At 47.4% G+C, this 13,362-nt stretch overlaps 1 long non-coding RNA gene across 1 annotated transcript in view; it reads right to left on the reverse strand.

Moving 5' to 3' along the window:
• LOC105737556 overlaps positions 1-12,699 on the reverse strand; it is a 65,788-nt gene extending 53,089 nt beyond the window's left edge. The window contains exon 1 of the long non-coding RNA XR_001113242.1: positions 12,364-12,699. This is a non-coding gene — a long non-coding RNA (uncharacterized LOC105737556). The remainder of the gene's footprint in view (positions 1-12,363) is intronic.
• Between the last annotated feature and the right edge of the window lie 663 nt (positions 12,700-13,362).

A 13,362-nucleotide genomic window follows, 5' to 3' on the forward strand; every position in this document is an offset into this window, starting at 1 on the left:
CATTTACCACATTTACAGGGTGAAAGAGAAATTCTGTATCCTCATTCCAAGAGATGCTGAAAAGCATCCGTGGAAGGTTGGCACCACCTGTCATGAGTGCCTTTTTCCAGATGAGTACCTACAGCACCTGCCTTGGCAAAAGAGTTCCCCAGGACTCATCGCAGAGCTTCCGGCTGGACTCCCTAAGGCCATGGAGAATTGCCAGAGTAGGGGTTACAAAGAAAGATGCCCTCCCTTGGAAATAATTTGTTTGAACGCTTCTAATCTGCATGTGGTCTTGGAAAGTAGGATCCAGCAAACCTGGATGTGTGCAAGCCAATGGAGATTCGTGGTTTCTTGGATGAAGCTGGGAATTCCACCTCTACCTCAAGCTGTGCACCCTCAAACTCTCAAAAGCCTCAGTTTACTCATCTGCAACATGAGTTAAGAGTGCTCAACCCCCATAGGATGGGAATGATCATGTTAAAAGACATACATTCTCCAATCCCTACTGCTTCCAGGAGGCCCTTCAGAATAACATTGATTGACTACACACAGTGTAAGCAGCCTGGCTGATCTCTCGTAAGTCCTGCATGAGGTAGCAATTAGAACCTCAAACATGAGAATCAAAGAATGCCAATTTTGCAGCAGTAAAAGACTAAGAAATTGTAATAACCCTTTGAATCAGTTTGCTCAGATTACTCCCAGATTACTCTGGGACTATTTTCTGACATATGAAGAACAATTTCTATTTCAATAGGGTGTCCATTGCCTGCCACTAACTTTTCATTTTCACAGAGAATGGTTGAAATTAGAATTGAGAGATTCTGATAATTCTGGCAAGCAGAGTGCAGGTGGGGGTGAGGATGTGCTGACAGGGCCTGCATTACTCTAAAGGGCAGGGAAGGACTTGCGGGCAGCCTTTTTTCCCCTCTCCAGTGACATTCCTGTTTTGTCCCAGTGCCCCTCTGATGAACCCAGTGGGTGAACACAGAGCAGGTGACACACACTTTGGACAGGTGAGACAGTCGCAGGTGAGTCACCTCCTTACCAGGAACCTCTGGTGTGCAGTCACCTTTCCTGCGGCTGGGTGGCAGTCTGTACTCATTCTGTGCCTCACCTCTTCCCTCCCCAGCATGACTCTGAGCAGGCACTTCTGGGGACTTCAAAGAGACTGTCACATGCAGATGAGATGAGCCATGTGCCTTTCAGGCCCAGCTCAGCAGGGCCAGCTTGAAAGGCATATCTGAATTGAATCAAATGCATCCACCCCACAAACTGAGGATGTGACTATGTGTAAACAATGAAAATGACAATCATTGACAGCCAAGCGTTTAAATGCTCTGGATGTTGGAGGTAACTTACAGCCAGTATCTAATTCACAGCTGCCCTGAAGTTAGCTAACCTCACCAAAAGCTCCCTGTGCTTGAGGATGGAGGAAAGAGAGAAGGGCAGAGAAGGATGGGTATCCATCAAGAGAAGGCTGGCTGAGCGTCTAAATCATCCCCACACACTCCATTTGTCTGTGGGATCACTATCACATATTTGATCATATGATACGTTTCATAACCCCCTTTACCTCCATCAGTGAAACTTGTGCAGCAAGGGGAGCTATTTGTGTTCAATGCAGTGCCCGAGAGCACTGGGATAGTGGCAACAGTGAAGACAATCGCTAGTGGATGTCACAGGTCTCTGCTCTTGGTCTTCACTGATCCAAGTGGTCTTCTGGTGAAGATGCAAAGGGGATACCACTCCAAGTTACAGATAACATGAAGCTTCATGTTTTGTATTAGAGAATACATGGGCTAAATCTAAAAGACAACACCAATAATAATATGAAGTTCTACTTAGGTTAAAAAAAAAAAGTTTTTTTTTTTTAAAGTCACCACCTCATATTCAGAATGATCCCAGCACTTTGAGAAGCAGAGGTGGGAGGATCACTGGAGGACAGGAGTTTGAGACCAGCCTGGACAACACAGTGAGACCCCGGTCTCTATCAAAAAATATTTTAAAATTAGCCAGGCATGGTGCCACATGTCTGTAGTCCCAGCTTTTCAGGAGGCTGAGGTCAAGGGTCACTTGAGCTCAGAATTTCAAGGCTGCAGTGAGCTATGCTATGATTGCTTCACTGTACTCCAGCCCGAGCGACAGAGTGAGATCTTGTCTCTAAAAGAGAGATATATATATATATACAGAATTAGAAAGATGTGGCTTTGCAGCACATTCCCACAGAGAGGCAGGGAGGTCAGCTGGCTGTGAGTGCAGTGCCCAGGTCCAACAGATGGGTATGGTTGCCAAAAACCAGACAAAGGAGGTCACTGTACCCACCTGAAGAGGGACATTGGAAAGTTGCCAAGTAGATGCTGTGGAAGGCAGCACAAGGTCAAGGGTAGCTGAACACCTCAGCAAGTAAAGAATCTTTCCAGGAACCATGAGAAGAAGGAAGAGCTTGAACAGAAGTGGTAAGGTCCATGCAGTTGGAAGGGCTTTGGTGTGGAAGGAGCTGGGGCTCACGCAATAATTCAGCAGTTTATTGGACAGAATACGTGCTCAAGGAATATGAATGGGCATGTTGAGTTATGACCATCCTTCCCATCATGACTATGCTTATATGACTTTGGGGGCAGAGCTAGGTCCAAAACATGGATATGCCAGAGAATAGGCTTTGGATAATTTATAGAACGTCTTCTCAGCTGGCGCTTTGCAGTGATGCACTGGGCTGCCTCTGTGGGAAGGAAAGGGCTTATGGATTAGACAGCCCTCTGAGGGCTCATAGAGAGGGCCTTCTATGGTGGGAAGTGCCCTTCACACTGAGAATCGTGATTCCAAATGAAGGGTGTCTAAGTAATGATGATGACTCCATGTTGGATGGTTAAGCATCCGCCACTGTGGGTCACCTCGCCCATGTATCACGGAGGATCAAAGAGGACCCTCAATGATGGCCACACAGCTAGCAAGAGGAAGGCAGGACTGGCCCAGCGATTCTGATTCCACATCAACAGAGTTTTTAACATCCCCAGAGTGTCCCTGATTCCCTCTTCATGACCCTGCACTAGCTGCCATATTCATACAGGGAAGCACACCAGCACCCGCATCTCCCCTACTAACAGCCCTCCTCACAACTGCACTGCTTCTCACCTGCCCTGACTGGTCTCAATTAACATTCATTGAATAATGAGTAAATAACTAAACAGATGGACAATTGAACCTCTTCCCTTAGATGTCCAGCACTCTACACCTAATGCTGCCCCTGGGTGTCAGCAGATGAAACATGGAGGCAGGATTGTGGTACTCTTCCAGTGCCAGAGTTGGAGGAGAGAGATCATTGCTGGAATGGAGATCTGGGGCCCAGAGAACAGCTCCTACGGTCAGGAGTAAATGGCAAAAATCCACTAATTCCAATCTAAATAGCTAATGCTATCGAATACCTACTATGTGCAGCACTTTCCTAAGAACTTTTCATGCAAGAACTCTTTGCATCCTCAGAACAACTCTCTGTGGTAACTGTTCCTCTATTTCTAGTTTACGGGTGAGGAAACTGAGGTCAGTAGGTGTTAAGTAACTTGCCATGCATGCATTAAGTAGCTGGCTGAGCTGAGGCTCAGCCCTGGCGGTGGCTTCAACATTGTGCCTTGTGAGCCCCTCCAAGGTCACATGGTCCAGCAAACTACAGCACACTGGGGAGGAGCCAGGAGTAGAATCACGTGGGGAACTTGAGGGGTGACTTCAGGGGAGGAACAGCCCCATGTCTCAGTCTGTGATCCCACACACAGAAGGACATCATTTGTGCTCAAGATAACTTGAGCAGGCAGGGCATGGGAGAGAAAAGAGGCTCAGGCCTGGGGCCCCGGGTCTGCTCATCTCCGCACAGCTTGTATGTTTCTTGTCAATTGTGCCTGAACATAGTGTAATCCTTCTCCCTTAAGCCAAAAGAATAAAGTTTGGGGGATTCGTAGGACACTAACAAGAACCAAGCCTGAGGCTTATTTATGCCAGTCTAACTATTAATAGTTCCTGGAATGGCTTTACACAAACAAGGATAAGGCTGTCTATCCCCACGCAGGAAAGTTCATGTGCAAATACCACAAGGCTTGACAGTCTGGCTGCATGTGCCCTGCACCTGAGGCCCCCAGCCCAAGGGAACCCTCAGGACAAACAGCAGAGATGCTCTTGGTGCCAGGGCATCCTCTTCAACAGGCTCCCTACCCTGGCATGGGCATGTGAGGCCTGAGAGCCCACTGGAGGTGAAGACATTGAGGCTTCCACTAGTGGTCACTCATGGCAGAGGCCAGGGACCCCAACCTGACTAGCTACTGCTCCTAGCCCAGGGGCTATGCACCTTTGAGGGGTCACCAGCCCCTCTGAAGACCTGCCAAGTGCCACCGCAGGGCTCAATTCAGGCCCTCCACCTCATCAGAGTGACGGCTCATCTTTCAAGGCTCCCAGATCAGGAGTCTGCATTCCACATGTGTGCTGTCCAACCTGGTAGCTACATGCCACATGCAGTTGTGGGCATTTAAATTAAAATTAATTGAAATTAGATAAAACTTTCAATCCAGTTCCTAGTCACAGTAGCCACATTTCAGTTGCTTAGCAGCCACATGTGACTTGTGGCTACTGCATTGACCAGCACAGATACAGAACTTTTCCATCCTTGCAGAAGGTTCTATCAGACAGTGCTGCACTAGAGAGTTTGGGAAGCCACTTTGTAAGTTCCCGGGGTCCTCGGAGAGTTTTCTGTTACTGCCTCCTCTGCTGTCACTGCTGTCTCTTGGCCTTCAGACTAAGACAGGAGGCCCAGGCTAGGAGAGGCCCAGCAGCAGCTAGCAGCAAATAGGACAAGGCCCACAGAGGGTGCCCTATCAATCAGACATTGCTGGGTGCATTTGCTGAGACTGGGAGCTCACGCCGTGGCCATGAGAGCAGCGACACATTTCCAGCAGCAGAGCCTATAGTTAGAGGACAGATCATGAGAGGTGTGGGGACCACCCCAGCTGGAGCAGGCCCTGAGCAGCTCCCGGAGCCCCCCCCACACTGAGGCTCCAGGGGTCAAAGTTGCAATGGTAGCAGCCACTGCAAACAATGGACGCTCCCACCCAGGTTTCCTGGCATCACCTGAGCCCAAGTTTGTTTGATGACATCTGGAGCATTGTGACAAGCAAGGATCCCCAATAATGACAGAATTTGAATCTCCCAATAACCAGGCAGAGACGGTGAGATAGGGCAGTGTGAGCTTGGAGCAGATTTAATATAATTTAGAGATTTCTAGAGTAAAGGTATGTCACATTTTGCTACCTTGGCATTATAGACTGGAATTCATACCTGCTAAACAAATAACTGAGCCAGTATGGGGAATTATTATACGGGGAATAAGGAGGCTGAAATTAAAACAGGGACAGGACAGAGAATCCTGTTCTGAAAATCCTGCTTGTCATTTCCAAAGCTCGAGTGAGCATTGAGGATGTCAGGCTCATCAACAGTACATGAAACCAAGCCTGCCTGCCTTCCTCAGAGGCAAGAGTTAGGTCCACATTTCCCGGCATGCAGCTCTGGGTAATCCACAATTCCGAAGCTGCCCCTAGAGAGACCAGCCTATGTTGGCCAGGGCAAGTCCTTCTGTGATTGCTCTCCGCTCTCCTGGGGCCTACATGTCCACTGGGCACACTGGGCACAGTGCATGGGGCCCATGATACTGGTAGGGGCCTGCAAAAGTGTTTTAATTTTGATTTATTTTAAAATCAGAGGAAAACCACAAATAAATGAAAATGAATGTATAACAATGAATCAGCCTGAATGACATTTATCTTTCTGCCAGAGCAGTCACACTCTGCTTTTTCATAAGAAAGTGGTCTGCAAAGACCAAAGAACCTGGGGTCCCTGGGCGACACCATGAGGGCTTGACCCTTGCCCCCTATACCAGAGACCTGAAAGGCAGCTCCACACAGAGGTGACCCTGACACCCTGAAAAATACTCCTACAGATTGAATTTCAGCAGGAATATTTTTCCCACCTCCCTCTGCATCCGGCTCCAAAAATAGTCAAATCTCCAGGCAAAATAGCTGGTCACCCAAAGACCTGTGACCACCTGCCTGCTCTGCCATCCTTAGCACTGGTTTCCTTCCTCCACATTGTCTTATGGCTTCATGAAGGCTACTGGAGCTCCAGCCATCATGTCTGCATTCCAGACATGGGGAAGGAGAGAATTCAGGTGCAAAAGCCTAAGCCTATTACATGTCAGTCTCCTTTAGAGAGTTTTCTAGAATCCCCAGCTGACCCTTTCAGCCTATATCTTTCATTGGCCTCCCTATCTGCAAAGGAGACTAGGAAATAGCGTTTTTTAACTGGGCACACTGTTGTCCCTAAGAACACAGGGTTGTGGTTGACAACAGAGGAAGCAGAAGAGAATGCATACTGGAAGTCTCTACAACAGAGTGCTGAAGACAACCAGATTGATATTGTATAGTATTCTGTCCTGTGAGTGGGCCTGGGGACAAATCACTTAACTTCTCTGTAACCAGGGTCTACTTGGTGAAGTAACCACATTGCCCACACCGGAAGCATCAGGAAGGGTACCAAGGAGATGGTAGCTTCAAGGACTTTGGACCACTTGGAGGAGGGTATTCAAAGGGACAGAAGTCACTTGTTTGATGTTTGTATTAAAATCAAGTAGAATTTCTTTTCATTCATGCATTTAACCAATATTTATCATGTATCCAATAAAGTAATAAGGACAATCCAAACACTGTTCTGTTGACTGAGGGCTGACTTGGGGCCAGGCACTGTTCCGGATCCTTTGCACATGTGGCCTCACTTAGTCCTCAGAACCATATGTGGCAGAGTCTACCATTATCATCCCCATCATTCGGATGTGGAATTGGGACAAAGAGGGGTTAAGGATGATGCCCAGGGTCACACTGTTAATACACAAAGGAGCCTAGCTTTGAACAAACAGCCTAGCTCTTAGACGCCAAGGAGGTGGTAGTGAATTGGCAGACAAGGTCTCACCTTTTTTTGTCTTTCTAGTGAAACATATATAAGCCCAATTATGCAAGGCCATCATAAATTCCCCCCAGGAGACTGGCACAGGGAGATGGGGGCTACTCTCACCTTCTGCAGCACACACCAAGAATCTCTGCTGTGCTTGGGCTCGTGACTCACCCCTTCCCTCAAAGTCAGCTCTTCCTGAGTCAGGACCATGTCCTTTGAGTCCTGAGGTGCAGCAAGGAAACTGTCCAGCTTGGCTTCAAAAGCCAGGCTACTTTCCAGCAAAGAGCCAAATGGCTGGTTGCTTAGAATTTTTAGAGCAGGTTCATCTCCAAGGACATGGGAGTCTATTCACGTAATTCAACCTGATCAAAGGCCAGAGAAGCTAAAACTGTCACATACCCATTATCTACTGGCATAATCAAGGCCAAAGGGATTCATAAGGAGGTGGTGGGTTTTGGAGGGAGGGCGCTTGCTGCTATTTCACTTTGGACCTGAGTCCCCTCATGTGTGCCCCTTGCTCTGCAGCATCTCAGGGCCTTGCCTCGCTTCTCCATCTTCCTCCTCCAGCTCCTTTACAGATAGGGTGGCCAGTGAAAGACTAGGCTGAAAGGGTTAGCTGGGAATTCAAGGAAAGGCCTGCAGAGGAGTCTGACATCTAGGAGGCTTTGCCTTTTGCCCCCCACTTCCTTCCTCTCTTCTGTCTGGAATGCAGAAGTGATGGCAGGAGCTCCAGCAGCCTTCTTGAAGCATAAGATAACTTGGAGGAAGGAAGACAGTGCTGAGGATGACAGAGTAGGCAGATGGATGAACTGGCTGCCTGTTGACCCTTGTCCCAGAAAACCTGCTTCCTGTTTGAGGACGGAACAGAAAGAGCAATAGAATCCTTTTTCTGTGCAAAAGAAATTAAGCCTGACTCTTTTCGGAGCACTTGCTATTTTATACATTTTCCCTTGTATCTGGCTGAATTGATAGAAACTTATCAATTTATTAATCAACACTCCATAAGTGATTTGTCCAGTGAGAATAGCTAAAGTAATACATTTTCTGTCACCATTAAAAATCCTGTGATTTTTAGTCTGATAAATGTTTTAAAGGGCAGGATGAAGAGAAGAGCTACAAGACCCTGTAGCAGAAGCCCTCACTCGCAGGGTTATCACTCCTAAAAGCAAAAGATAAGCAGGAAAACCACAATGGATAAGATCTGCTGTCACCCTTAGCTTTTCTGATTACACAAAGTGCAATAACATCTATTTTTTTAATCCGAAGGAATCCTCTGACACCACCAAGCATCCTGCCCACTTCTCCTTCCTGAGGGCCCAACTTCCTTCTGATCTATTGTTGGTTTTTCCTTGCCTGGGCTCTGTGATCTAACCAGAAACCTCCAGAACCTATAGAGAGTCCAATCCTTGCCTGACATCCCTGAGCCAGGCCCATAGCTGCCTAGCCTACAGCACTGGGGGCAGAGGGAGGTCCTCTGGATTATGGCACAAGGGGAAGTTGAAGGAAAAACTCCCCACAAATTAGCACCATCTACAATTGACCAACAAAGTGCAGATACTTCTCGGCATTCAAAGCCTAAACAATCACGATGGAGACACATAAAGCATTCAGTGCTTCAGGCTGGCAGGCCAATACCAGGTATTTCTCCGACAGGTGAAATAGCAGCGTGACGGGACAGGGTGATCAAGGCAGAGTGATCTAAAAGACACAGTAGTACTTCTTTAGGACCCTGGCAGAATGGAAGAGAGCATCTGGCTTCTAAGGCACTGCACAAACTTGAATGATCTTCTTCAGAAATGACAAGGAAAGGCCATGTTATGTTCACCCTGGGTTAAGTTTTAAGTGTATCTTATTTAATTTTTTTCAATATGAGTCATCTCCAGATACTGTGATGATTTCCAAATAACCAGAATCTAGATGACTAGAAATTTACTCTAGCTGCCTTTAGACAGGAAGCATGAGGACAGAATCCAGCTGCTTCCACTCCAGGGTAGGTCTGAAGCCAACCGTCCTCGGTTTCCTGGCCTGTGGCATCAGTCTGGTTGGATTACACACAAAGCCCTGCAGATCTGCTGCTTTTCCTGACTCTCCTGTCCTGAGCGAGTGCAAGGGGCTCCCCTGTCGCCGATGTGTTCTTTGAAGCAGATGCTGTGCCTGATACCTGCTGGAGAGTCCCACCGCCTTGAGTGAGTCAATAAACCTATCATCCTTCCCATCTTCCAGGATGGATATTGGGATGGGGGGAGGTTAAAGGGAATACCATAAAGTTGCTACCATACGGTTAGGGCTGAATACAATGGGAGTTCTTATTGTAATGTTGTCAATGATGATGATGATGATGATGATATCTAGAACTCCAGGTTTTCCTGGAGAGAACCAAGGAGGATTCCCCACTTACCTAATAAATAAATGTCCTGTAAATGCAGAACATGCCATGTAATTGATGACACAAGTGGGATCTCACTTCCGGGAGATGAGAATCAATTCTTTATGGATTCCCACAGGGCAGAGGGCCCCAGGTGGAGACACTAAGCTGTCTCTTATATTTCCGAATGAATGAGTATGTACGTAACAGTTATCGTGTCTCCTTGTAACTTGTGTGCTCATCATAAAATCTTCACAAGAACTCATGACATTCGTGCTATGACTGTTCTCATTTTACAATGAGGAAGGCGGGACACCAAGGAATTAAGTAACTTGCCAACATAGGGACGAGCTCACTACACAACAACCAGGGGTGGGGATACCAGTCAGGTACTGTGGAAAACACTGGACATGAGGTAGACCAGGTGCACCAGGTCCAGGTGCTGATGAGAGGTGGAGAGTGGGAGACAGGGCCAGTGAGCCACAGGCCAGTCCCTAGGCTGAGGGCACCATGACAACAGGACGTTGGCCAACTTCCAGCTGTCATCACTGTCTGTGTTTCATTTTCACAGTTCGATTAATAAATGCTCTATATTCAGGGATGCCCGCAGCCTTATTTCTTGATAACAGAAGTGATCATATCAGTCCCCCCACAGGCTTGTTTCTCATGGGTAGGAGGTGATTCAACTCCTAATGTCCAGATAACTGCCCAAATTCTGCATGGAAAAAACAAGATCAATGTCTGGGATAAAAATCAGCCACCTCAAAACCCTTTAAAGGATTGAAGGACGTGGGACCCAGTGATAAGCACATGTCTGGGGCCCGGCACCTCCTCTGAAACAAGGATGATCGAATGTTGGTGTCCACATCGCACGGAAGAGCTGTCTAAGGCAGTTTGCCTTTGATTGGCTCCCGTCTCCATGAAGGTGGCACATCTCCGAGTGCTTACAAGGAGACAGGGTCTCACCCCGAGAGGACTCACCCAGAGAGGCAAGCGGGGCTGCTCTCCTGGCTTAGAAATGCCTGGCACCTGACTTGTGGAGGCTCCTAGTTGGCGCGAAATTGTTAGCCTTGGAAACAACCACTGCTCACGTTGGAACTGCAGGATCTTTCTTGAAAAAGCCATGGAACTAACTCAAGGGCCACAGACCCAAATGCCTTCAGAGGGCAGATTAATAAGTGAGTCTAGCAGAGTTAGTGTTGATGGAGTTCCTTCTCCAACCAGGCCCTGTTCAGGGGGCCAGGCAGATGCTAACCCATGGGGACCACACGGCAGCCCCACGAGGCTGGCAGGCCCTCAGCCTGGCTTCTGAGCCTTGCTGTAATCGCACTCTCCAAGCTTTGTGGCATCAGGGTGTGGCAGGGCCTGAGATCCGGAGAGTGTGGACCCCACCCACAGTTATCTCAACACAAAAAAACAATCCTGAGCAGGCCAAACAGAACCTGGTGGGGGATGCCTTCACCAGGGCTGCATCTGGTCCCAGAGCTGCTGGTTTGCAGCCCAACTATTTCGTTTTATTTTTTTAATTTTCTCAATATTTATCTTCTTTTATCTATAAAAGAGTAAGGTTCTGGGGAGGTTTTCTTCCTTAGAATCTTGTTCTCTCATTTTAAGCTGACTTAATCTTCCCACGCTACGCGTCACATGCAGAGCGCCAACTTTGAAGTTCACTCGGTGACCGACTCTCCCGCCCAATCCCTCGGCGAGGGTGACATGCAAGCGGAACATCTCAAGGCTCCAGATGCAGCCTCAGCCCTCAGCTGCCCTAGCCTTAATAAACACTAGATTTTTCATTTCAGAAACCATGTTCAAACTGTTGCCTCAAGACAACCTAAAAATCGTCAACATTGGCCAAAGGTTGGAAGCCAAATGTGTTAGCTCCTGCCTTAGAGACAGATCCCTCAGCAGAGGGGGTCTCTCAGCAGTAGCCCAGAGGAGCTGGGACCCAAGTTGGGAGCTGGTCACTTACACAAGGGGGGCATCCTAAGTCGATTTTAACCCAAGATCCACCAGCCAAGCCTTCCTACGGCAGGGACCGGCCAGCCACTGTGCTGTGCTAAGGAGCAGATTGAACATTCTCTTAGCTGCTCCAATTTTAGAAATTGGGTGCTGACTCATTATTAACCCAGGAAGCCCACACACTCAAATGACTGTACTGAAAAAGCTCCCTGTCATACCCTGCCTACTGATGTGTTGCTTTTTAAGCAAATTTGAAAAATGTTTATCATAAGGTATTTATGACATTTTAACCGTTTCATTTACAGTAACTAGAACAACATTTAAAAAAAATGTTTCCTGTATTTTACTTGACAGTAAAGCTAAGCTTCATCGGAATACTAACAGCCTGAGAAATAGCTATCAAGATCAAGTCAGGCCTCAAAGACTGAGTGGCCCCCTCCTCAGTCCTCCCCAGTCCCCCACCCCCAGCGCTAGCCCCCAGCATTTTTATGTTCTTCCTGATTTTACTACAGTTTGTGACTTTCAACGTTAAGGAAAAGGAAAGGACATAAAATACGCTCCTGCAATCATTCATCTGCTTTTAGAGAAGGCAGCCAAAGTTCTGCCTCTCTGGTATTTCTTGCACTGAAATTGGGCAGCTCTGACCACGAGGCCAGAAATGGCTCAGGAGCAGCCTCTCCTCCACCTCTGAGAAGCGGAAGCTCGCCCAACCTCAGCAACCCTGGGTTAGCACAAGTATACCCACTTCCATCTCTGAGCTTCACTTTGGCTTCTCAGAGGAGTCCCGAGCAGCTTATTTTCTAGCCAAGCATTGCAGTCTCTTCCAAGACAACAGAATGTGCAACCGGCATCTACATTCTTACAATGAAGGACTGAGAAACACCTCCTGACAGTCTCACTACAGGACAGTAACCATGGGGCTGGTAACAGAGGCAGCCACTTTTCCAAAACGACAGATCTTCAAAGTCTGAAAGAAACGCAGTGTCCTCGCCAGGACGCAGCAGCCTTTCCCACAGCTCAGACTCCAAGGCAAACTGCAGAAGCGACCCTAAAAATGACAGAAACATACTCACCAGGGAGAGGCTGGTGGCTCCACCTTCCCAGGAACTGTGCTGCGAAGATCTGAAGACAGGCACGGGCTCAGGCACCGCTTGCCTAGAATGTCAATTTGAAACTTAAAAAGCAGCGACCATCCAGTCATTTATTTCCCTCCATTCCCAATGATGTACACACGACTAAGCAGGAAAAAAAAAAAGGCGCACACCTCAGCCTTCATTCTCATTGGAACGAGATGACTCATGCTGACTCATAGCCACCACTTCCTCTCCCGACATTCTCTTCATACTTGTGAGATGGACTGGTCCGGTTCCCAGGGTCCCTGCAGCCCTTCCTGGAAGAGCAGCCTTCCTGATCCTCTCAGAGAGACCCAAACACTGACCCCACATGGGACCCAGGGGTCGCCCACACAGGGGAAATGCTTTATTTAGGAGTCTTGAGAACAACTGGAAAATAAAATGCATGAACTTTGTGTGCATTTGAATTTCAAATACATACTCAGATTTTGTAATGTGCTACAGGCTCATGTATGAAATTCTTGCTCTTTTCAAGGCAGTTCAGAGTAGAGAGAAGGATGAGATATTTTCTTATTCTTTTAGGTGTTCAGATTTACTTTGCTCTGGTAATAAATATTTCGGTGCCTGTTTTCTTCTGCATATATTCCTCTGACATAACAATTCACAAGATCTAAAATCATCATCTCTTCAAAGCTGTCTGTTAGCGGGGTTGGTGCCCTCTTTTTAAGTTTACATGACTTACCTCTTTTCTATCCATCTTTCAGACTTCAAGAATATGCTAGATTCAAATAGTAAAGCACCAAGGAATTAAATGAAGGTAGAGCAATCCAACTCTTAATAGTTATTAAGAATGTTTATCTGCAAGAATCAAGAATTGTCGCTGCCTCCTGGTTTTCTTTTGAATAATGCAGAGGGCCGGGCAGCCTCCCACAGCTTCAAGCATTTTTAAATTATGAGAAGCACTGGGTGTGAGCAGAATCCATGTGATCCTTAGCAGCT

This window comes from Nomascus leucogenys, chromosome 14 (assembly GCF_006542625.1).
Source record: "Nomascus leucogenys isolate Asia chromosome 14, Asia_NLE_v1, whole genome shotgun sequence".
NCBI classification, from domain to species: Eukaryota; Metazoa; Chordata; class Mammalia; order Primates; family Hylobatidae; genus Nomascus; species Nomascus leucogenys.